This window comes from Mustela erminea, chromosome 2 (assembly GCF_009829155.1).
Source record: "Mustela erminea isolate mMusErm1 chromosome 2, mMusErm1.Pri, whole genome shotgun sequence".
NCBI lineage: Eukaryota > Metazoa > Chordata > Mammalia > Carnivora > Mustelidae > Mustela > Mustela erminea.
This window is the reverse complement of record NC_045615.1, coordinates 34,430,745-34,453,551: the sequence shown is the minus strand read 5'-3', so window position 1 is coordinate 34,453,551 and position 22,807 is coordinate 34,430,745. Positions and strand designations below refer to the sequence as shown.

At 32.7% G+C, this 22,807-nt stretch overlaps 1 protein-coding gene across 4 annotated transcripts in view; it reads right to left on the bottom strand.

Annotated features, from left to right (window-relative positions):
- FSTL5 (follistatin like 5) overlaps nucleotides 1-20,783 on the bottom strand; it is a 761,141-nt gene extending 740,358 nt beyond the window's left edge. For 3 of the 4 annotated variants that reach the window (XM_032332636.1, XM_032332637.1, XM_032332635.1), the window contains exon 1: nucleotides 20,105-20,783. The gene's annotated coding sequence lies outside the window, so the exon portion shown is untranslated. The remainder of the gene's footprint in view (nucleotides 1-20,104) is intronic. The other variant, XM_032332634.1, reaches the window with a different exon arrangement.
- Between the last annotated feature and the right edge of the window lie 2,024 nt (nucleotides 20,784-22,807).

The window sequence follows — 22,807 nt, the reverse complement described above, 5'->3', positions numbered from 1 at the left end:
CATTCAGTTAGAAAATGTACTTTTTAAGTTAAGATTTAGAGTATCAATAAAAAAATATAGAAAACTCCTTTATAGAAGAAACTTAAATATTTTACTGAAAACATCAAGCAAAGTAAATAGATGGCAACATTGACGATATTTTGGAAAGAAGAATTCTCCATCATTAATATACCACTATTCCTCAAACTGAGCTATAGAATCAGTGCAATTCCAATGAAAATCCAATTGAGGTTCTTTACAGAACTTGATAAGCTGATTTTACACTGCATATGGAAATAAAAAGTGGCAAGACATCTAAAAATCCCTGAAAGAGGACGAGGTGTAGATGTGATGAAAAAGTTTGAAGGGTAAAATGATAGACAATAATGAATCATGTAATAGTTCAAACATACTGAAGACTAAACCTAAGCCATGCATTTTGTAATATGCAGAATATTGCTCACTTCATGATAGATTTCAGAGAACAATAAAGTAGATTCAAGAGAGGACACATTTAGAGAGAGAAATTTGATAGAGTGGTAGAAATTTACAAAGAATTTTGCCACAAGACAAAGGAGAGAAATAGAATGAAAGATAATCATGGTCAAAAGTGTTTTTGCTTGTTTGTTGATTTTGAAGATGGGAAAAATTACACTGTTCTTGTATGCTGATAAAAATAATCCAGTAAAGCAGAACTTACTCATGAGGCTGAAAAGAGTGAGGAAGAATTCTTAGAGCAATGTCCTTGAGAACTAAGAGAAGATGTGATACAATAATTGATATATTCCAAAGTTTTTTTAAGTAGAAAATGAAAGAATAAGCATTATCATTCCTATGCATTCAGACATGCATGAACTTGATTTTGACTTTTGTCAATTATTAATAATAAAACATTAGTCATATTATTTAAGCCTCTCTCTACTTTAGCTTTCGCCTGTGCAATCATACCATCTTATGAGGCTGTTGTCAAATTAAATAAGATAATATATGCATAACACCTAAATATTTGCTCTGACACACATTGGGCTCTGAAATAATGGCAACTATTAGTATTCTGATTTGTAATGAGAGAATCAACTACTTTATCCTTGAACTATTTCTCTGATTGTTACAATCAGTTAAAAGACTCAAATGCAATGTCTATAGCTGTTTAACAGTTTCTTAAAACAGGCTATGTTCTGCTAAAACAAAACAAAAGAAAACACACATACTGATATCAAGTGATAGATAACATTAGATATATTAACTCAAACAACACCTACACTTTTCATAATTAACCATCTGCAAATTATACTTAATTGGGTTATTTTGTTTCCACTATAAGATATTAAGTTGCAATGATCCAAAAAAATCCACTTTTAAAAGTTATTGACTATAGCTTGATTTGTAGCAAGGCATTTATATATGTTTTATACATCAAATTTAACTTGGTTTAATTTAATTATTTTATTTTAAATTTTTAATTATAAGCTCATATTGTTACCTTCCAGAGCTCCTTATAGAATTTAAATCTGGGAGCAGATGATTCTTTTTCAAGATCAGAATTTGTACCAAAGACAATCTTACATATGTTTAGTGGTCAAAATCCATAAATGCTTCGTCTTAATTACATATAATTGGCATTACTGATTTAAATGTCCAAAGCATATTATTTCCTTTCCATTTTTCTCTTCTTACTTCAAGTGTTCCTTGGCTTTCATGATGATTATAAGTTGCATATTTTTTAAGTACTTGAATCTTTGAATCATCATACACACTTTAAAAGACTAAGCCTTAGAATCTCAAATCCCAACAGCTAAGATGACATTTTATCTGACTTCTAAAAGACACACACACACACACACACACACACACACACACACGGAAGTGCTTGCTTTTACAGTTTCTAAGAAGAATTTCTCTAAAGCTTTTTGTTTTCTCTCAAGATTACACAATTGGTGTGTAAACATTACTATTCTTACAATATCTGCCTATTTTGGAGTCAAAATTATACTGAGAAAATTCAAGACATTGAAACTACCAGGGTGATGACCCAGTTTTGGAAGGTCCATAATTATGTCTAAAACAGAACCTGCTGACAGAGTTCAAAGCTTAGGATTTCAAAGTTATTGGATTTTGAATGCAATGAAATGTAGCGAAGGGCCTTCACTGGCCTCAGTGGGGGAAAGGACTTGCCTAGTGACTGGTCTGAAGGAGATAAACAAAACGTATTCTAATGTGATCCAAAGTTAATGAACTTTCAAGCATGCACGAAAGGAACAAAATTCAAATGCACACATCAGTGATTTATATAGCTATAACTTAATTATTTGGGAGGAATTTCCATTTGTGTTATATGTTCTATTATCGATGTAACTCAATTGGATTGCCTTCTTATATTTGCATTTTAATGCACTAAGAGGATTTAATTTGAACTTTTCTCCCACAAGGCTATTCCAAATGGAAATTTATTTCTACGTTACTATTTGAGCTGTATTCCATTCATTACAATCAAACATGTCAGAGTGTACTATGTTGCATACAATCACTCAGACTGTGTGATTAGTATGGAACCAAACTCAACTTAATTTTTTAAATAACTTTGTCAGCTCAGGAAAATGACACCAATTCAAAGCTGTGCTTCATCATGATGAGGTTGTAAACATCAAAAACATCATGATTATTTTGAAAATTTGATTAGACATATATAATGATCAATAGGAAAAAAGTGAATTCATATTTCATCAAGTAACTAATGCAGAAAAGCAAAAAGAATTACATCAAATCTGATATATGGTACACATATTATTGTAATATTGTTTGTTAAACTTATTTTTATAAATCCATTTCTTTGTTTTGGAGTTTTCTTATAACAAAGCTTATAAAAGTATATGTTTTATTTTTTTATTTTTTAAAGATTTTATTTATTTATTCAACAGACAAAGATCACAAGTGGGCAGAGGGGCAGGCAGAGAGAGGAGGAAGCAGGCTCCCTGCGGAGCAGAGGCACTCCAAAAGTATATGTTTTAGAATGCAAAGTTAATTCTAAAGAGGAGATATCCACACAGAATTATTGTTATACTTTCTAAATTAAGAAGTGGGAATCCTGAAAAATTCTTTTAAAAACATAAATTTCTGTATAATACAATAGCATTTTGAATAAGCCCACATCTAGCACCTGTACACACACACTCACACACACAAACACACAAGTGCAAATCCATACAAACATACATATTTACATATATAGACATACACATAAAATTGGAATTTATTTTTTAACAAATAATGAAATGGAAGTATTATAATTATCTCAACTTTTTAATGGGTTTTAAGAAATGAAAATTAAAATGCCTATTTAGAAATATGTAGGGCAAAATGCTTATAGAATAGTGTTGGTAAGTATGACAGAAATAAAACTTTATTTTCAAAATATCTTTAAAAAGGCAAGTTTATGGAGGTTTTTATATAGTATTTATAGTCTAGATTGCCTACATTATACCACAAAGAATTCCAAATCTCAGAAACCTATTTGTTTTTCAAAGTGAATATTTGCCTGTGCTATATATCCATTAATTGCTGGCAGGAAAAAAAAGTCTTTTTGTGGAATTACTAAAATAAATAAATAAATAAATTTGACCTGACGAAGAGTTCCCCATCTTATGACACCGTCACTCAACATGAGCATCAGGATATGCCATTGCAGGGGAAGAAAACATAGACAATTAGGCACCAGCTAATAAACACTGACAGATAGGAGTTCTCCTATTAGGTCTATGCCCTTTTCACTGGCCAAACAAGTCACATGAACACACCTAACTTCAAGAGGATAAGACAGTGTAATCTCTGTGTATGCTCAAATAGTAAAGTGAATTTTAAAAAATTGGTGAGAAATAATAATTTCTATCATACTTTAAGATCTTTTTCTTTTTTAACAAAACTGAGCTCCCAACGTGGAACTTGAACTCATGACCCCAGGATCAAGAGTTGCATGTTCTACCCACTGAGCCAGCCAGTTGCCCCTCAGGTCCTTTTGCACTGTAAAGATTTTAACATGCTAAAATGTATTATGATTCTTAAAGGCTGGTGGTGAGACTGTACTAAATTTCCTAAATTTTCTTAAAAAGTGATTTTTTAAAAAGATTTATTTATTTATTTGAGAGAGACAGAGACAGAGGACAAGCATGGAGGGGAGGAGCAGAGGGAAAGGGAAACTCAAGCAGGGAGCTAGAAGTGGGGCCCGATCTCAGAATCCTGAGATCATGGCCTGATCCAAAACTGAGTCTGGCTTAACTAACTGTGGCTCCCTGGCACCCCCAAAATGATGACTTTTTATGTGGGATATTTTTGCATTAAATTTCTGTGAATATACATTGAAATAGTAGTTTATGCTGTATATTAACATAGAGATAAATAAACTAAAAATATGTTACTATTGCACTATAGTAACTAAAATTTTTACTTTTTTGTTACTGAAATACATCAAATTATAATAATTCCTTATTCATATAGCATTATAGTGAAGGAAATTATAATGATTTTCTGGAATTCAGACCTTAACCCATTAAGCATGTAATGTTATTTTCTTTTTTATACTTGAATGGGGATATCTATATATTTGTATCATCTCCATCTTTCTTTGTGTGTCTCTGTATATCTATCTATCTATCTATCATCATCATCATCACTGAATGAATCTAAAGAATGGTTGCTCTTTAACTGAAGTAACTAAAATTTTGGGGTGAATCTATTTTTTTGGAAAAATCAAATATAGAGTTTCCTTTCTAAAATAAATTCCTTAATAATGACATTCTGTCATAATTCCCATGTTCCTTATAAAGAGGAGTAAAAACAAATATGTTCAGATCTGTGATTTTCTACCATAAAATTACTAACTGCCCATAAAATAAATCACTATGTTTATAGCTAAACATAGCTTTGTTTTATAGCTAAAAATAGCTTTGTTTTACATTATCTTAATGTCTAGCTCATTTTATAAGTTTTAGGTTGCAGAAGGTTGCATAGATAGTACATATCCCATGCTAGATAGCCATGTAGCCAGCCAACACTCGATCCCCTATTGTAAACATCTTATATTAGTGTGACACATTTGTCAAAATTAATAAATCAAGACAAATATATTACTATTAACTAAAGTTAATAAAATCCATACTTTATTCTGACTTCTTTAGTTTCACCTAATGTCTTTTTCCTTTTCTAAGATCTCATTGAGGACATCACATGACATTTAGTTATTATGTTTCTCTAGACCCTTATTAACTGTGATTTCACTAATTTTCTAATTTTCACTTTTTCAAAATTTTGTAAATATTCTTATCTGGCAATTAGTTTCCAAACATCTTCTTAGGTCACTCTGACTCAGTTAACATTGAAATGTTTCTTTTCAAATAATACCAATCAAGTCTAACATTAAGAAACATTTCACACGAAGCTGTTTTCACAACAACAAGCAAAAACTGGATTTTAAAACTATGGTGGTTCTTTGATGCTTGGTTTTTCTAAATGGTCTTATAATAAAAGCTGTAAGATTTCTTTGTAGTACAGAATTATAAATTTACTCTATTGCCATGAGAAAATTTAAAAATAGAGTGAAAAGTACAAATTGAATTCACATTTTTATGCATCATTTAAGTTAAAATTCTATTTGATATCAATCCACTATCCTTTCTCTGAAGAGGTTTTCTAGAAGACTTTTTTATTATTTGTACTGTTTCCTTAGTTTGTCTATTTCTTATTCATTTGTATTTACAAAATTAATGTTCTAACTATATAGACCACTTAGGTAAGTGACAGGCATTTGTACCTGTATGACTGACCCACCCTCATTACCTAAATCACAATCTGATTTACCTAGAATACGGCAGATTACTGGTCAACATTAAGCTAAATTTGATAACTAAAACTAATACATATATACTTAAAGATTTAAACTATCAGAACTTTACCATTCTAGATGAGTTTATAAAAGATCATTCCGTACTAGTTAACCAATTCTCCCCTCAGATAAACACAGTAAATGTATCATTAAAAAATTCTCAGACACAATTCAAAATAAAATGAGATAAGATGCACTATTAGTATTTTTTTAGTGTGATAATTATTGTGTCATATTAACTCCTTTTATGTCTCCAGTTAGTTAGAACTCTATTGCATTTTCAACCATTATATTTAGTATGTGAATGACTCTAGTGGCTCATCAACTTTTTTTTTTAATTTTTTTATTTCTTTTCAGCGTAACAGTATTCTTTGTTTTTGCACCACACCCAGTGCTCCATGTAATCCGTGTCCTCTCTAATACCCACCACCTGGTTCCCCCAGCTCATCAACTTTTAATATATTCCATTGAAAATGTACTTATCGATATATTAGTAGGTATAAAAATTTCAATGTACTTGGGGATTTTAGTGGATATATCAAATATAAATATAAATAAATAGAATATGAAATAGAATAGTACTTATTTTAAGGTAAACATGATTATTCACTCTCTATAATAAATCATCATGTATATAGTTCACCCTCCAAACCCCCAAAGAGATAATCATTTTTATCTTAAGCATTTAATACACAAGGTAGCCAAAAAATGATCTAAAATTTCTTGAAATCCATGTGATTTAGTACCATACTTTGGATTTTTGAGTCAGGCATTATTCACTTATATTTCCAGAGGAATGACTACCAAGCCACTTTACAAGTGAATACAACTTATATAATTTGAAATTCTAAGTGCTGTAAGGATTACCAAAAGTAAATTCTGAAGAAATACCACGTGTATTACCCAGCCTGAAAAGCATATATATTAAAAAAAAAAGTGTTTGACATTACTCTACCAAAGTTTGCCAGGAAAAATACTGCAAATTAAAAATCAAAACCTTCTGTATGTATGATTACCATATGATTACAGGTATAAGATTCACAAACAGACTTCTAGCATTCACAAGTACAGCTCTACCCCAAAAATGAAATGTCTGAAAGTATCTTGTTCGGGATTATACACAAAAATCTGGAAGTGTGCAGTGACTGGAATCAACTCCATACACAGTTGAGTCTAACCTCAATTAAAATTAAATGGATTCATCTCTGTTTTCTCATTATTAAATTAGATGATAATAAAGATTCCTTCTTCTCAAAAGTCAATGTAGATTCAGTTAATTTTTCTATATATTTTATATACATTGGTATAGATACATACATATTTGATTTTTATTAGAAAAATAATAACTTTTTAAAGAATACTTTTGTTCCTATAAAAAAACACCTTATGATTTTACTTAATTTGTAAGTCAGTTTCAATATAACATCTAGTCTGACATATTTCTAAGATAAAATATTTAAAATATATCAGAAATAGAAGTCCTGATACTCTCTCATTTAATTATAAGAATTGAATGAAAAACCCAGATAAGATTACATTAGTAAGTCTAGTTTTAGGGGTGCCTGGGTGGCTCAGTGGGTTAAAGCCTCTACCTTCAGCTCAGGTCATGATCCCAGGGTGCTGGTATTGAACTCCGTATGGGGCTCTCTGCTAAGCGGGGAGCCTGCTTCCTCCTCTCTCTCTGCCTGCTTCTCTGCCTACTTGTGATCTCTGTCAGTCAAATAAATAAATCTTTAAAATAAATAAATAAATAAATCTAGTTTTATTTTCCTTTAAATTAAGAAAAGTTTTAATGCATGGTGATTTTGCTTTTGCAAAACTGTAGAATTTCTTTATTAAAAAATAATGAATAATCAAGATTGCACTGGTATACTATCTTTGTTTAGAATCTTAGATATTCAAGACATGAGTCACTTTGAAGAAATCTTACCTACTTGAGAAACCCAAGTGCTTTCTAGAAAAATGTGGTGGGCCTAATGTATTTTTATTTAAGACCTTAAACACTGAAAAAAATCAGCTTGCATGGAAAATATGACTAAAATTATAGAATTCTTAATATATAGTCCTAGAGCACACACCTTTTTTGCTGTCAAATTATCAAAATCATAAGATATAACACTATGATCAAATATCTCAAGCATTACTAGCTTCAATCTATTGTAATCATTATAGAAAATAATACAGCAGTAGCCATTTCTAAACTTAAGTATAATCAGTTGATTTTACCAAGTAATTCAACTTCTGGGGAAATTTTAAAATAACAACAAAAGCTTCGAATGGATTTCAAATATACCTTTTCAAAGTTTATATATCACTCAATATTCATGTAAAAACTGCATGCTAACAATTAATAATATGTAAATTTTACTAAAATGCATATTTAATATGATCTCAATAAATCATATATATAACTATTAAATTTTAACTGTCCTATGGAAAATGGCAATTAATTCCAAAAAATGTCATTATGAAAGAAAAGAATCTATTAATTTATCATTAGTCAGGACAGAATAATACTATCACACTGAAACCATGTTAAGAAGTTATTAGTACATGGTGCCTGGGTGGCTCAGTTGGTTAAGCAACTGCCTTTGACTCAGGTCATGATCCTGGAGTCCTGGGATCAAGTCCTACATTGGGCTCCCTGCTCGGCAAGGAGTCTGTGTCTCCCTCTGATCTTTCTCCTCTCATACTCTCTCTTTTTCATCCTCTCTCTCTCTCTCAAATAAATAATTAAAATCTTAAAAAAAAAAAAGAAGTTACTAGTAATAAAATTTGCCTTCCTTTTCAAGAATGCTGCTATATAATAACTCATTCTTAAAAATCCATGCTAAGTTTTCAGTTGAAACTTTGGGATATATTTAATACTTTCTGATGCAGAGGAAAAAAAATTAAAATTTTAATTTGAAAAAATGTTTTAAATTACCAATTTTTATATTTTCAGAAAAACTCTGGAAAATTGTGGAGCAAGTCCTAATCAAAAACAACCTGAGATTTCCTAATTTCAAATTTATGAAATATATAAAAATGGGACTTGACTCTCAGTATGAAATTGCTAATTGAAAACATCAGGACTGCTTAGGAATTGCTAAGGATGGATGTCCTCTACCTTTGTGCTTTGGTTTTTGGAAGTTTAGAAGGATGCCACCACAGGTCCTGGCTAGAACACAAACCTATGTTTAAGTCCAGTGTATCTAAGATAACCAGTAACATTTTCGGATAGAACCCAACTTATTCTTAAGGCTATCACAGATTTGGGCCACCTGGGTAGCTCATTCAGTTAAACATCTGCCTTCAGCTCAAGTCATGATCCCAGGGTCCTGGGATTGAGTCCTGCATCAGGCTCCTTGCTCAGCGGAAAGCCTGCTTCTCCCTCTCCCTGACTCTCTCCCTGCTTCTGCTCTCTCTGTCAAATAAATAAATAAAATCTTTAAAAGACTATCACAGATTTAATTTAAGCCAACTAATGCTTTATAGTATTGAAGCATTAAAGCATACTAGGCATCTATTTCTGATGTTCTTTTTTCTGGATCAAGGACCCTGTGCTAAGATCTAAAAAGTGGGACAGGAAAGATTTGTTACCACAGAGTGGGGTCTTCATCGTGTTCCAACAATTTATAAATCAAACCTGTTTACCTTCTATTACAAATAGGATCCCCCAAAATTGGGAGAAATGGTGAAGCTTCTTTAAGTGTTTAAATAACCATGAATCTCACAATTTCAAAAAGGTTATGTTGCACTTAAAGATATATCCATTCCCTACATATTAAAAAGACAATTTTTGAGGGAAAGCATAGTGACAAAGAAAGGTAGTATCAAAATATCCTTAATGCCTTCTTGAGCTCCCTCTACTGATTTTTAGACAGTTGTTAAACTGACAGAGATTTTTTAACAAAACATATATAATTTTCAAGATGTCCAATCGATTGCCAAGATCAAGGGTTGTTTTCACAGCTGGGCACAGAATTCTACTCCAGACATTATCAATTAAATTGTACTATTTGTGCACAGACAGGAAAACAAACTCAATGAAAGATTTTCCCCATCCTCAGGCTTCAGTAAATAAAAAATAGGACACCTGTCCAAAGAAAATAAACATAGAGGGTATTTATTTTAAATCTTTGTTGTCATTAATTGTAAATATATAGACTTAAAATGCAAAGCATTTCTAGAATTTTTTCTCTTCATTTTTAAAAATTTTTACCTCAGTTAATTATAACTTTATGAGAAATCTCACCAAAAGAAGTAATTTAGGGAAAGCATTGCTACAATTTGTGCAAGTTCTTTCAAGTCATACTTTTTGGTTTTTTTGTAAATGCACCAACTTTTGAGATTCCGCCAAAGGACTGAGATGTTGTGCTTCTAATTGTTGTATTTATTTCATAAAGTTGTGGATGTATCTAGATCACATTTCTTTTGCATTTTCCTTACATGGTCCCATGATGTCATACTTTTTAATAAACACTGTGGTTTCTCAAGCATGTGCACAAATGCAAATGGCATGCTAAGCATTTCTCCTCCCCTAATAATGCCATAGTGTCTAGGATAATGAATCACTTGACATAAATACCAGCTCACTGGATCAGTGCCTCAAAGTACCGTAGATTTTAAAGCCCTTAAGTTTTCTCTGAAAGAATGTGAAGTTCTGAACAAATAAGCTATACAATGCAGAGTACAAACTAGTTTTCAGAAACTAGCTTCAAGTCCCAGAATTTGGTTGCAATATCTGCTCTGTATAGTGTATTTAAAAGTAGAAGGAAAAATTAATCTAAATAACACATTTCAAACATATTGTAGTGCCAAGCAAAGAAGGATGCTAATTTTCACTAACAACAACAAAAAAAAATCAAAAATTAAAAAAAAATAATTTTCATCATGATGGGAGCTTTTGGATTTTGACAATAATTTGACATTCATAAATGGAAGAGATATGCTAAAGAATACATATAAATGGCCAACAGTACATGAAAAGTTGTTCAACATCACTAATCATCAGGGAAATGCAGACTGAAACCACTATGAGCTATCACCTCACACCTGTTAGGAGGTCTATTATCAAACAAGGAAAAAAAAAAAAGCAAAAACCAATAACCCTGTGCATTGTTGGCAGGAATGTAAAATGATATAGGTGCTATGGAAAACAGTATGGGCATTCCTTAAAAGTTTAGAATATAAATATCATATGATCCACTGATCCAACTCTTTCTGGCTATTTATCCAAAAAATTAAAAGCAGCATCTCAAAGAGATACCTTCATTCTCACATTCATTGCAACATTATTCACAATATCCATAAGGAATGTCAGTTTATCAGAAACTACTTAATGGGTACCACAGAATGCCAGAGTTGGCACCCAAGATAACCCCTACCTTAGATACCACTTCTATTCCTTAGTAATCCTTTACCGGTTTAACTTTTGATGGTGACATTTATTACTAACAGACATGAACTTCTGTCTGTATTAGTTTGCTTATTGTCTGTCTTTCCTCAGAAAGAATAGGGTAGGAACTTTCTATCATTCTCACTCAATTCCCAGCACCCCAAAGGGCACCTGAAACACAGTAAGCACTTAACTATATTTATTGAAATGATTATTTTTTTATTAAATATGTTTTACTGTTTTTAAGAAAATTACTGTTTATTAAATTTAAAATTGAATTGACATACTAGTTAATTTTCTTTAGCTTTTGTCAAGATAAAATTACCATAATTGTATGAAAACTATAAAAGATGTAAGTGTAATAAAATTTTTTGTATAATAAATGTAAATAAAAATAATTACCTAAATATTTATCAATTTTTAGACCAAATAAATAAGAACAAAATTATTAGTATCAGAAATGTGATATTCTTTTGAAGATGACATTCTTTTAAAATGTAAAGTTTTTCTTTCAAAGTAAATATAATTTATTGCACCATTTTCACTTTCTATATAATATATAAAACATAATATTAAATATAAATCCCTGATTTGCATGGAAAGATTCTATGTTGCATAAATAAGATAATAATAATAAACCTTTTGTGTGATTTTCAATTCGTCAGAGACCAAAGGCAAAAAAAATAAATAAATAAAAACAGAATAGATTAATAAAACCTAGAATCTAAAAACATTAACCAATCCATGAGCACAAATTACATGTACAAAACATAATAGCGGCAGACATAAAGGATAAACTTCAATGAGGACTGTATAATATGTAAATGAAGTAATTTTAAACCACAGAGTTTTGCACACATGGAAGGAATTCCTAGGGTTCTTCCTTTAAAAAGACCTTAAGATTAATTAGGAAGAACAACCTAAGTCACATAAAAAATCCAAAAGCCACACCAGACTGTTCATTGCATAGTTCAGGTCATAAATGCTGGAGATAAGGGGACAACAGCAATAGAGAAAAGGTTCTAAGGTTCAAGCAGAACTTAGGTCAGGTATAGTAGGCAGAATTCTTACATGCATCCCAATGACCCACAGTCTTGTATAATCCCCTCATCTTGTATGTAGGTAGAACTTTTAACTTGCTTTTGACCAAAGGAAGATGACAAAATGATACAGTGTTCTTGTGGTTATTACATTATATGGAAAGGAGGAGAGATTTAAGACATAATTAGGGTTCCAAGTCAGCTAACCTTATGTTATTAAAAACGGGGTTATTGTAGTTGGATCTGACCTAATGAGATGAGCCCTTTAAAAGCAGATTTATAGATCAGAAACTGAAGGAATCAGTGAAATTTTTATCTGGCCTTGACAAAATAAACTTTCATGGATTCTGAGCTGAAAAGAAAGAAAAGAAAAAGAAGAAGAAAGAAAGAAAGAAAGAAAGAAAGAAAGAAAGAAAGAAAGAAAGAAAGAAAGAAAGAAAGAGGAAGGAAAAAGAAAATCCTACCTATGACCAGTGATCTTAGAGGAGGAACCTCGTCTCAAATAAGATCCTACTCCTGGCTGAAAACTTGATGTGAGATTCTAAGCAGAGGACCCAGCTAGTCTGAACCCAGACTTGTGACTCATGGAAACTGAGATAATAAATGCTTAAACCACTGAGGTTATGACAATTTTTATACAGCAATATAAAACAAATATGTACATGTGAAAAAAATACAGATCTTGGTGATATCCAAGGTGATGCTGACTTGACATTAATTGCAACAAAAACTGGAACCTCTGGAAAGCACATATGAGCACAATGTGCTCTTATATTATTAAAAAACTTGGCTGGAAATAAAGAAGTGAGATGTAGGTGGAGATTCTTGAACACACAACAGTGCAGACAGGACACTCATTTTGTACAGAGGAAAGGAATCATACTTTATATTTTGACCCATCTCTGTTTTACATATGTGCATTGCACCCATGAGAAAATTGAAAATCAAATTGATTACTTGCAGGCTATAGAGCCAATAACAACAACAAATAGAGAATTTCAACTTAATAGAGTAAAAAGTAGCGATCCACTGATGATTTCTGAAGAACACAGTGATAGTTAAAAGCTTACTTTACAAGACCAGTGCTCTAACCCCTGAGCTATGGAGCCTAAAAGCTTACTTTAACTGAGAGGAATCTAGAAGAGATATGAAGTCTGTATCAGTGAAAATAGTAATATTAATCAGGCAGCTGGTTTCAGACAGAGCTTGGTCCGAGTCCCAACTCTGTAGGCAATGTCACTCTTTAAGCTTTGGTCTTTCACTATCTACCTTATACAGTGTTGTGCATATAGGATGTAATGATGTTTATAAATACTTAGCATATTGTATGATACACTATGAATTGCTAAAAAATTACTTTCTATTTTTGTGATCTGTTATTATCACTGCAGGAAGAAATAAGAATCAGGGAGATCAATGTAGAGAGTGTCAAAATAATTTCTATTGAGATGGGATAGTGTGGGTCAAGGTAAAAGTGATAAGATGAAGGAATAGCAAATAGGAATTAGGTAAAGTTATATAACAAAGGGAAGAATGTCAAAACTTGGGGAGTCCCTGCATATAGTATAGTAAGAATGATGTATGTTTAAAACACCTGTGAGTTTTTCAGACCTAGGTGAATAGGAAAGTGTGTCATTAACTGACAGGCAAAAAAAATTAGGATGGGAGACCACATTAAGGATGAGATGATAAGTTCATGGAGTTTGTGCTGTCACCATGAAATCAGAGTTAAAATGTCCAGCAGACCTTTTTAAATACATTAATGGAGTTCAGATCTGGGCCAGAGCTATATATTTGGAAGATATCTGTGAAGAGAGAATAATTGTAACTGTTGGAGTGAACAGACTTCCTGCAGTGCTCCACAGAGAAAGAGGAACAGCGAGTCAAATGAATAGTGTACAAAATGGTTCAGAAATGTCAAGATTAAAAACTTTTATACCAGGCACCAATATTGCTAACTGATATGTAAAATATTTAATAAAAGCCGTATTGTCTTTCACAATTAAGTTAATTTCCTCTATAAATCAAACTTTTCTATCTCCTTTGGGATCCATTTAATAAGGACAACCCAAAACTTGGGTAATGAGGATTCACTAGGGAATCTGATGCAACTCTGTGGCTCACCTGAGAAGTGTGTTATAATTATGGCCAGAAGTATTCACCTCTTATCCTACTCAGTGAGCTTAATCCTCTATGAAAACAAAGAACATCAGCTAGTGGTCAATGTTTCCCTTCATACCTCAAATAGAGTTAAAAAACAATAAATGCAGTATTTACTGGTTCCTAAGTGTTCAAGAACCACTTTAGACTACCTCTTTTTATTTTGATTGCTTTATTTCATCTCACAGTCTATTTAAAATATTAGTAGCTAACTAGTCTAAAGGTTTGAATAGGACACAAGTGGTAATTGCTTGAAGTGGGCTGAAGTTCAAGATGTCTTTATATTTGATATTCAGTAGGACTTTTTAGGGGGGGAACCTAGAACTCTTTAGACATATTAAAGTGTATTCTACTGTTCTTATTCTATTTAACTTGGAAAGGGAAATATTGTCTGTCCCTACTGCTATTAATGATCAATGAGATCAGGCAATGTAGCATCTTTCTAATATTAAATACAAAGGAAAAACTTCTTAAAACCTTTGTGCAGTCTAAAGTGTGTATACTAAAAAAAAAATGCCATAAAATCATTTCTCTATAACTTAATAATTAAGTGAAAGACTTGGAGAAAGAGTAAAGGTGGATTCACGTTTAGTAAAGAAAGTCTCACAGAAAATGCATAGTTTTAAGTAAGACACACCCAGTTGAATATTTGACCTAAACAGAGGTGCTGGAGTGCACAGTATAGCTGCAAAAGGGATGAGTTGGGTATGATTGTCTAATCTACCTGTTCCTAGTTGTGTGATCAGAGCCTGGAGAGGTGTACAATTTTGATCTGAGTGTCTACTTTCTCATATCTCAAATGAGGACATTATGAATTTTTCAGTCATACAAATGTTAGACTTAATGTAAATAAAATAGCCTAATATGAATAAAATATATACGTACATATATGTGAATAAAATATATGTATATGTATTAATACTTTGAATGGTATCTCTTTCTGTCTTCTTCTTGTCATAAGCAAGGCTCCAGGCTCAAAAACTTTATGCTCAAGTATCAATACACAATTTACTGTGAGACAGCAAATGTGTTTATTAATCACAAATCACTCTCTTTCTTTGGAAAGATGAATGCAACCCCCCTCCTTAATCCTAAACGAGTCAGTTCAGAGTCTGGTTGATGTCCGGATCACAGCAATTACTATAGTCTGAGAAAAGGGGGCACATATCTACAGAGTACATGGGGGCATTTGCCTCTTCATGTTAGTAAAACATCTTTACTTTGAGGGTTTTAGAAATTATAAAAGATAAAGCCTTGATGGTCACTAGAACACTACCTAATGTATTTCATGGAAGTGGTCCAATCATGAAAGGCAAATTATTTCCATTTCATCATCATCTTTGGGGAACGTAGTTCAGACCTGTATGTTTTAATTGCTACTGTATGTATGTTTTAATTGCTACCTTAGTGCTACTAACATAGAAAAAACACATCACTAAAGTAAGTTTCTCTTAACTGTCAATTTCAATAGATATATTTAAATAAAACTGAATGAGAAAAGTGTTTTCAAATCTTTTGCGTTGTGTTTTAGAATTGCTAGCAGTGCTGAACCAGTTATGAGTTGGAATAATATTCTCCGTATTGACATGCAAATGAACTCACTAAGAAACTACTTTGCTTTAGAGATTTACATAATTTGATACCAAAAGCTACATTAAATTAATATTAATTACTTGGTTTTAAAGCAAGAAAGTTGAGAGTGAAGCTGCTCTTCTTCCCACATTTTATGACATCTATGCATGAAAATACTGATATACAAGGAATCAAAATATCTTAGGTATAGGGATATTCCAGCTGTATCCCTTAGAAGTGCATGGCTTATTTCCCCAAAATGTATATGAAGTAAACCCGATGTATCTCTTTTAGAGACAGAAACTTTCAAATCCTTTATCAGCACTCATTTTTTTCAGAATCGATGTGATACTATAAACTCTTTATTACATACACATCAATTCTGCTGCTTATTTCTGGCAAATTTTCATTTCCAGTTGTCCCTTCCCTTGCCAATCACACCATGAGAGCTTATGAATGACATTTTCGTGGCAAAAATTTGGTATGTACTAAAGCGTAACAGCCTAAATAAAAATAACAACAAAAAGACACGTTTGCTACTAAAAATCTATATTGCATTATAGCTTGTTAAGTGAATTTTTTTTTTGTATTAAGTAGCATTTCTTGAACTTGCTTAAGATCATTCCCACTGCAGGTTTGTGGTAGAGTACACCAAGAAATATATATGTATACACACACACACACTGTACACACAATGTACACACATACATACTCATTATATAACACACTCATACTATTATTTAATACTGTCTCTAAAAAAACATATTAAAACTCCTTGGAATTCTGAATTTATCAAAAATACTCTCTCATCTGCTATACTAATATTAACTTCCTCAGTACTAAGGTGATTAAAGCACAAAGGGACCAATTGTTTTGTTGTGAATGTTGCGGTGACCAATTTAATGGGAAAATTAGGATTTTCCACAAGGGACCCCACAGTTCACCTTAACTAGTCTAGGCCCAAAGGACAATGGAGGTGTTGAAGCAGAAGGTGATTAAGTCTGTTTGGTAAGATAATTGGTCACATGGCTGTTACAATAATGTTAACAACAGGAAGCATTTTTTCTGGCCTATTAGTTCACATGAGGGTTTAAAACTTTATAATACATTAAGTAATAAAAATATTAGAGTTATTAGGGGGATTGGGTTTGGGGCAGAATTGATAGAAATATATTATTGAAGGTGTTTTGGAATCATTTATAAATGAGAATTAAACATGAAAAATTGCTATTATTCAAAGAAAATTCTCAGTAAACTATAATTTGCATAATCTTTTAAGTATAATTTAAAAATTACTTTTAAAAAGTCAATCCCCTAAAACTTTTTAACACATTTCTGGTTTATTATCATTTTCTTTAATTCTCTACTGCAAATGTTAGTTAATAGATTTAAAAAAAAAACTTTCATCTTTGTCTTAAATATTATCAAACTGCATAGTTATTCACCTTATCTATAAGAAAAAAAAGACATCTACCCAGTATTATCATTTTTAAAGTTTTGACAAGCTCACTGTGTTTTAAGAAACCAAGATGCAATTAAGAAAGATAACTTGAGCTTGTCATGTGACATATAATTATATTAGTTCAGTAATTTTTCTATACATTTGGTAAAACTTCATCACCTTGGAGTAGAAACTGTTGCATGTACTTATAGAACCTATGCAATGAAATGATTTCATGCTTCAGCAGGCTATCTATAGTGCTATTGAATATTCCTTTGAATTTCACATGGACAAGTTGTAACTCCAAAATATGGTCATTTTTTGGTGTAGCAAAAAATTTATGAAGAGTCACCACATTTGAAAATCTTTAATAGGTGTCCTCAAAGTTGGCAATTTTATTTGTTTACAGTAAGAGTTGTATTCTGTATCCAAACAGCATCCCCTATGTGCTAAGTTTGGGCTTATCATGGTCATCTAATTATCTAATTTTATCTTACCTCAGAACTAAGATATAAAAGCTAATAATGTAAAAAAATAATCAAGAAAAATGTTTCTAATATTTTAAATGTTAAATCTCATTGAAACTACTTCACTAGTTTCATGATTGACAATAGCATGCTTTGATTTTAGTGCTTAACCATCTCCCTGTGACAACACTAAACTTCATCTGAAAGAATTCCTGATACTGGTAGTTCAGGGGAGCTGTTTATACTCAAACAAAGATACACATCTTAAAAAACTTTATGCAAAAAGAAATCAATGAGATACTGAAATACATTTAGGTGAGCATAGTGTTTATTTCTGTTCTTGACTTTCCAGTAAGTTATAAAATTAAAAATAAATTGATATTTCAGTAAAGAAAAGAAAACTGAAATTAAAAGAAGCCGTTTGAAATTCCATAGTCAGAGTGCTTATACTCACATAGTTTTAAAAAGAAAATTTCAAAATGTATTGAAGAAAATAATTATTCTAAATTAATTTAAAGGAGGATGTTTGGTAGGAGTTTCATGGCCTAGTGTTTCGTATATCTTCCTTTGCCTCTCTACCTGTTCAGTGTTTAAAAATTTTGTATCAATATTTAATGTATGATCACATGACTGACAGGAATCCTACAAAGAACAATCTGCTCGGGGTAAAACATGAGAACAAGTTAAGGGCATTTACATTTAGCCTGTAGTGTTTGCAATAATATCCATTTCTTGTAACAATCACTCTCATGTAGGACTGTGCTGTAAATCAAATGAAAAATCTCTATGCAGAGGAACTATTTTAAGTCATAAACTTTAAAGCTGAAGTTCATACTTGGTAAGTGTAATGCAACTAGAGCAGAAATTTTTATGATAATTTTAAATAGCCAAATATATAAACTTAAATTAACATACTCTTGAGTATGCTGAAAAACATAGCCCTAGTCAGTTGAATGATACTTATTAAGTCTGAAACAGCTTATATTTTACAAGCTCCTATTAAGATAGGATGTCTAGTTGCAACCTGATCTCTCTCCCTGGAAGGTAAACCTCTCCTCTATATTTTTCCAGCCATCATTTATTCTTATTCTAATGTCACTAAATGACATAAACAAAAATTAATAATTCTATTTTTCACACAATCATCATGCCTGTCAAATAAAGTCATGAATAGTAATAAGAAATACACAGAGCACAGTTAACTTCCATCATTTAATAATTGTTCACTATGAGAAGTACTGTTCAGTGGTTTTCTGTACTGAATTCTTTCTTCATACACACTCAAACCACATTGCCAATTGACAAAAGGAACATAGCTTCAAAAGAAAATCTCCTAAGTAGAGAAAAGCTCTCTGTTAAACATGCAAGAGGTTAAACATTGCTGAAATAGCGAGACATTTTCTCAGCCCACGCTTCCCAGTTCCATTCAATTACCAACAGCAGTAGCGGCTATAATACAAGCTAATACTGTATTATTAAATCAGAGCTTCCCATTTACATCCACCTCTAACCTGAGGGGGTGGGGAGTGGAAGACATTTACTAGTCAATAGCAGAATAAACAGCCCCCAACTTGGAAATACACATGACCTTGGGGTGTAGAATTCTCAGAGACTGAGTTTCACAAGTTTTATTTGGATCTACTGCATAATAACACATCTAATGCACCCAACATGGTATAAATGCTCTTTATCCCTCCCACCTCCCCTCCAAAAATGCTAAGAGAACTCTGTACTTTGTAGTTTATGCCATAGATCTCAGAAGTAATCTTGATTAATCAGAGATTAATCCACTCAAATATTTTTTTAAAGATTACATTTGTTTTAAACAACTTGTTGGTTGATTTATTTAATGTAATTTACTAACATATTTGGGGCTTGCATTGAATGTTTCTTGTTTCTCAAGCCATGCTGGAAGTGTTGCTCTACACATATTTATATTTATAAACCAGATGTAACCTGATGACATTAACTTCACACACATACACACCCTCAACTTCCCCTCTAGGATTCAGTGCTTAATCACCAACTGATGTTCTTGTAATAAAAATAGTAGTAGTAATTATTAAAATAATTATTGCAATCATTGCCAAAAGTCCCGTTTCAAATTATAAAAATCACAACTTGCTTTTTAAATTATAGTACTCTGCATTTCCCCCCATTTGTAATAATTTATGATATTCTTTTTCTTACCTTATTTTAAGAGTCGAAAAAGTCTCCCAGAAAGATTCCTAAATCGTGTGGATATATAAATCACAATAATAACAATAGTTTAAAAAAAACCCTAAAAGATCGTTTCAGCTGGGAAAAGAGGAAAATAGTTTGGTCTAAAACTATAGAAATCTCCAAAGTCACGCTTGAACGGGAGCCTAGGTGGCAAACAGAGGACTCTCTCCCACGTCGGATACCACACTCCTTTGTCAAGTTGATATGGTCCTGCTGGTGAAGCGGGTCCCGCAGGGCACAGAGAGTGCAAGAGGGCGTTGCCTCGAGGTGCTAGAGCAACCCGTCCGCTGGCGTCCCAGGTTCAGCACCGACAGCGCAGTGGACAGCACCAGCTCCTCTCACCTCCAGTTTGTCTCAGTCACTGAACCAGGCTGATTCTCGCGCCTCCTCCCACAGCAAAAGCGGCTGCCACTCAACCCGGGTGTGCCCCGCCCCCATCATCTGACGTAACTATTTTGCATACCAACTCCCTGAGAGGTGCGGGGCCGCCCCTTTGACTGGGCTTACTGCTAGGGTCAGCTGAGGCAATCGAGACGACAAAATCCAGGTTATTGAGCAACGTTGGTTTCATTGGACTTCATGATCGGTCCAGAATAAACTAAATGCTTTTGGCGTGGGCTGAGCTTTTCCCTTCGCTGGGACTGCCGTTTCTGTGCGCTCTAAAGATCGCTGCTGGCACAGCTTTGGCAGAAAGCAGGGGCGGAGGGTGGGGGCAAAGGAGCATTGAGAGGAGAGGCTGGGGAGGCGGGAGGAGAAGGGACTTGGGATTGGAATGACTCTATCCAACCACTCCAAAAAAAAAAAATCCCCGCTCCTTTTGATCTCCCTGGCCAAACTTTCCTCCTGCTCCCTACCATTTGTTTACTGGAAAGGATGGGTTTGGTGTTCCGTTCCCTTTCCTCGGTTCACGGAGCAGCTAGAGGGAGTCGCTGCAGCAGAAACTTGTCCTGGAGGGGGGAAAAAAAATGCTCTGAACACTGGAAGAAAATGTGAAAACTGGCTATGCTTATCATCATTCGTAAACATTGTTTTTCTTATTTTTTTATGTGAATGCTGTATAGTATATATCAAGTATTCACGTGTTCTTATAAAATCTATGGAAGCTTCCCTCTTCATTCTTATGATTTAAATACATCATCAAGCTATGTGAAGTTGGAGATTCCAGGGTTAAAAAAAATCATTTAATAATGAAAAAAAAGTGAAAGTTCTCAGCTTCAACTTCCACTGCCCAAATCCTGAAGGTTATGTAATATTTATTATGTCTAATATATCAATTGTTCTATGAAAGATGGGGTATGCTGGAAGCATTTCATAGCCTTTAGCAATCCTCTCAGAGTATGTGATGTTTCTTGTTCCTTTGAGGCTCTAAGGGCCTTGACGGCAAGAGAAAGGGGGGCTGCCATGCCAGATTCCTGACTGCTTAAACTTGTAAACAAACACTTTTAGTGAACTGAAGCAATCAGTCATCTAGAAAGGTCATTATTCACATCCTGTCCACATGTGTCACCTACAGCCATCAGGACTTACCTGTACAAAGAAATAGACAAATTAAATTAAGCCCAAATTTTCTTAAGCTGGATAAAAATATTTTCATAAACAAAGTTATTTATTCAAGAAATATCATAGCAATCAATACATTGTTTTTTTATCAAAATACATACCCTGATATTCCCAGAGTCTAATGTAATTCTGCACTTTATCCACCCATGAGTGTTTTCAGGGACTTTGATGAAATTAGTACAGTTGTCTATTTTCCTATCAAGAAACATAATTAATAAAATTGATTTTCTGCAGTATTTAAGAAATTATTTGAGGAAGAATATTTATTGTGTGGGTATATGTACCCAAATCCTTTCCTGAAAGTTAGTTAGCTAAATTGAAAAAAAAAAAAAAAATCAAAAAAAAAAACAAAAAAAAAACATAGTTTTGCTTCTGAGGGAACATCTTTTTTCTCCTTTGTATCCACATAAACTTTCCTTTCCAGCCTTATTAAAGCATTTGTCAGTTCCTTTCCTAAATATTCAGTTCCCTGGGAGTATCCCCCAACATATCTAGGCAGTAATGGCTGCATTCCAGGTAATCTGCAATATTTTATTTTCCTCTGACTGCTATTGATTTTATATAAATATATAAATGACTAGTGCATGCCTTTTTGCACTGCTCATTGCACACACACACACACACACACTCATACATACACATTCCAAAAGCACTTCAGTTCCCAAAGTGATTTTATAAAGGTGTCAGACACCAATGTAGGGCATAAAAGATGGTATTTAGGGGTAGAAGGGCATTCTACAATTATAATTACAATGAATATTCTGTACTTAGGCTGAGCAAAGCACACATGTCATGCTTCTTTTAGAAATGTCACATGGCATATTTTGGTCTGCTTCATGCCAGCATGCCAAAATGGCAAGAAGACGTAAAAGTTCACTGTGAAAATATATAGCGTGCATTATAAAAATTCTTATAAAATTTCAACAAAGCCCGTGTCATATGCTGTTTAATAGACACTATTTTTCAGTTCACTTCAGTAATCTATTGTTTGGGGCTATGAATTAAATTAAGGCAAGCATAATATTATTCAAAAGCCTAGGAGGATAAAATGGGAAAAAATATGTTTCAAATGTTTCAAATATGAAAAAAAAAAAAGGAACCATTTTTCTT